Source organism: Rhagoletis pomonella, unplaced genomic scaffold (assembly GCF_013731165.1).
Source record: "Rhagoletis pomonella isolate Grant_MI unplaced genomic scaffold, Rhpom_1.0 Rhpom_scaffold_00005, whole genome shotgun sequence".
NCBI classification, from domain to species: Eukaryota; Metazoa; Arthropoda; class Insecta; order Diptera; family Tephritidae; genus Rhagoletis; species Rhagoletis pomonella.
In genome coordinates, this window is record NW_023458559.1 from 66,063,006 (window position 1) to 66,067,086 (window position 4,081).

The 4,081-nt window shown below is 39.8% G+C and overlaps 1 non-coding gene across 1 annotated transcript in view; it reads right to left on the reverse strand.

Annotated features, from left to right (window-relative positions):
• Positions 1 to 4,035: 4,035 nt before the first annotated feature.
• Positions 4,036 to 4,081, reverse strand: part of Trnae-cuc — a 100-nt gene continuing 54 nt past the window's right edge. The window contains exon 2 of the tRNA in view: positions 4,036 to 4,070. This is a non-coding gene — a tRNA (tRNA-Glu). The remainder of the gene's footprint in view (positions 4,071 to 4,081) is intronic.

Consider the following 4,081-nt stretch of genomic DNA (forward strand, 5'->3'; position numbering starts at 1 on the left):
ACGGGTATATGAGCACGAGTTGTTATTTTGACTTTTTTTTGGTATATTTATTTTTAAGTTTTCATTTAAATACAATTTTGCGATGGAATCTTTTTCTTTTTTTTTAGAGGGTACTTTTCCTTTTCCCCCTGCACCGCTACAATGTTTTTAGGGTAAGGTCAATTGTATCATCTGTGTATGCCAGAAGCCCCTTACACCAAAAAACGAATGCGTGATCATGGCTTATATAGTAAGTGTTGGCGTAAAAATGCTTCAGAAGCGCGATGGAAAGGACTCAAAGTAACATCACCCACTATAAGCTAGTTTACAAACGAAAGGCTTTAAGAGGTTCTTGTAGAACCGTTCTATCCAATTTGATCAGAGCCAGAAGTTATGCTCAACGTTACCCTGCGTAACCGTTAGGTTCCCTTCGTAATCGTATTCTTTTATAGTCATTTGGTGATGTAAAAAAATGCTTAAAAGCATTTATGATTATTTAGATACATTAGTAGGATTTAAGGTACAATTATCTTCTCTAATTGTGTACAATTTCAAAATTCCATTTTCCATCCCTAATCTGCATATATGTAGTTAAAATATTTATACAACAGCAGCAGCAGCATTATCTTACAATACGCCCAACGCGTACGCAGATTTTACCCGCCTACCACAGCCTACTGGTGCATGATTGTGTTGCTATTGTTTGTTGGTTGTCAAGTTAAATTTTATTTTTAATTTTACACAAAAAATTCTCTTTTCCATATCCGCTTTAAAATTCTGCATTTCTTTTTTGTGCCACTGAACCACGAATATCGCTCGGCGCGGCAGCAAAAAAAAAACAAACAGAAAATGCGAAAAAATGAAAATTGTGCAAAAAAAAAATTATTTGCATTGCAATTGTCCGAGCTACGCGCGCTGGTTTGGGCGCCATTTTCGCGGTCGGCAACGGTCATGCGCGCTGTAACCGCAAACTCACGCTGCTGGTCAGCTTACTTCGTCGCACCCTTTGCTGGACTTTCACCCTTCGTTGGCGTCCTGTGCCTTTCGGTAGCTGCAAAACGTTGTCTCTCAATGAAGTGCATGGCCTTTTTGTTGTATTTTTTAAGTATTGTGTTTTTTCGTGTTTGCTTAATTTTCGCTGTCATATACATAGCTTTTTAATTTCATTTCAACTTCTTTTGTCATAATTTAATAAAATACTCAATTAAAATTTATTGTTGTTGCGCTGCATGTTCCTGCTGGCAGTACATCCTTTATTGTCAGGCGCTACATACATATGTATGTATACTGGATACAAAGTGCTGTATGTCATTTAAGAAAAGCCTGCAGGGTGTTTCCTACAATATTTGCAACATCTAAAACTCCTTATCAAATTTCGAAAAACTAAGCCTTTCAAAGGTTTAGGCGCTGAATATAACATAAGTTCATTCTAGAGGACAATAAAAACAAATTCAAACATCTGCCCTGTTTTATGTAATTTAATTTGCCTACTCTTATTTAGCACTGTAGACGAATTACAGCAGAATGGGGTGAAGCCAGGCTAACTAAGCAGACGGTAAAGGGCACACCACATGGAGGGGGCTCTCACAATTCGAGCGCGCTCCTATGGCTGAATGTGGTAAACGATGTACTAAATAAATTTGAAGTAAGAGCACCCAAACTAGTTGCATATGTTGATGACATTACAGTAATGGTGACCGGGAAATACCTAGATACCATAAGTGATATAATGAATGTAGCTCTCAATACTATATACCAATGGACTACTCGCGCATGTTTAAAGGTTAATGCAGAAGAAATGGGCATGTTACTTTTTACAAGAAAGTACAAGATTCCTGCGTGGAAGCTCCCTAAACAGAACGGCACTGAACTCAAACCAAAAGACCGCACTAAGTACCTTGGAGTAATCCTGGATTACAAACTGCTGTGGAGGGACAATGTGGAGGACAGAGTGAAGAAAGCGAGATGCCCTCTACGCATGCAAAAAGATGATAGGTATTACTTGGGGCGTATCCCCTACCCTAATGCATGGTGCTACACAGCAATAGTGAGGCCAATATTACTCTATGGCGCTCTGGTGTGGTTGATCGCGACAGAAAGGAGCACTTATCTCAAGACAATGGAGAGTGTTCAACATCTCTCTAATACCTATGTACAACAGGAGCACTGAGAACAACTCCAACGGCAGCACTGGAAAAAAATCTCTATATAACACCTATCGATATTGCGGCAAAGAGCCTTGTTTCTAAGTCCGCGGCCACAGCTCAATAGCCAAGGGCATTTAGCCACCGCAGACTAGATGCTACCTTGCTATAACTTGGATAGGAAGTTCCGGAAGACATTTAACTTCTTCACAGGCGGCTTGAAAATGAATGATGGAGTAGGAGCGGGAGTGTACTGCTCAGAACTTAATGTTCGTCGGCCCATCAAGCTGCCGGATCACTGCAGTACATTTCAGGCAGAGGTTTTCACAGTGAGAAAAGGCGCAGAGCTCAATGACTAGAACTAACTCTAAAGTCAACATATACGTAGATAGTCAAGCAGCGATTAAGGCTATAAGCTCATACCAATTTACGTCACAAAATGCATTTAGAAGCAGGGAGGCCATAAATAGGGCAGCAGCAACCAGGAGACTGCATATTTATTGGGTCCCCGGCCACAAGGGCATTACAAGTAACGAAATTGTAGATGCGATTGCCAAGGCGGAATCCACTTGGTTCTAGAACAAGATAATAACATTCCAAAACCACTAAAAAAATTTTAGAACGCAATAAACCAGAGGGTGAAAAAGCAGAGTTTATAGAGATGGAATTCGTTTAACACCTGCAAAATCTCTAAAGTCATGTGCAGACTATAAAACGGGACACCATGTCATACTAACGCTGACACGAAGAGTCTGCAGAACCATGATAGGTGTCCTAACAGGACATAACATGTTGGTAGCGCACGCAAGAAAAATTGTGATTGCTGTCAGTGAAGTTTGCAGGAAATGCATGGTGACGGGAACAACGGAGACGCTAGAACACATCCTACGCTGTATCAAAAACACGATTGAAATATTTCGGAGCTCCAGAGTTTAGTAATCTTGAAGACGTGACAGCACTTGGGTTTCAAGCACTGCTGAAATTCTCAAAAGGTGTTGACATCCTAAATGATGTATACCTCGAATATACTTAACTAAATCTCTATCTCTATCTGGTATCACTTGGGAGCTATTGGTCTATGTGTGGCGGTAAGCCAGCCAGAATAACCTAACCTAACCTACTAAATAAGCCCTCTAGCGAACCTGCTAACCGATTTTGGCTGAGTGCAACAGTTTCTTTTTTCTATCTATTGGAAATGCCAAGTAAAGCCAAATCCTTCTTCACTTGGTATTACCATCGCAGCGGATGCCTTGCTCTGTCGCGCAGGGTTGGAGCATTTGCGTTCATTTGTACGACATAGCCATGGTGTTCACCGTAGCCATGGTGCAAAGTCCCGTTTATCTTTAACAGATCTGATTCTCGAATTCTTCAAGTACAGCACCATTCATGCTTCCACGCCAGGCTTCAAGCCCGGAGTGATAAGAGACTTATAAAGTGTGATTTTCTTTTATCGCGGTGGAGAACTATACTGCTCAATCACTTATTCAGCCCAAATTATTAAGTAAACACATACTTGTCGACAAGAGTGACTAGACGACAGCATATACTTCGCCTTGTCTTTGTTCACCTCCAGATTCACTGACTTTCCTTCCATATACAATTTCAATTTCTAGTTTGAATCTTTAGAACATTTTTGGGTCTGAAGTTTTATAATTTTATAAGGATTATATAATTTTAGTCTAATGAAGTCCAAGTTTCAAACGGCTAAAAAATAAATTTTTGAGATTTTTTTTTTGGTGACGGAACAAAACAAAAATTTAGCTCAAAAAACATTACGAATATTTAAAAAAACAATCAACACGTGGTCTTTTGTTTGAGTTAATGCGGTAGTTTACTTGCTCTTATGCGAAAAAATACGGTGATTTTGTTTTATTTCCATTTCAGAAAACTAATTAAAATTTTAAAAGCGTCCTTCCCATACCGGGAATCGAACCCGGGCCTTCCGGGTGAGAGCCGGA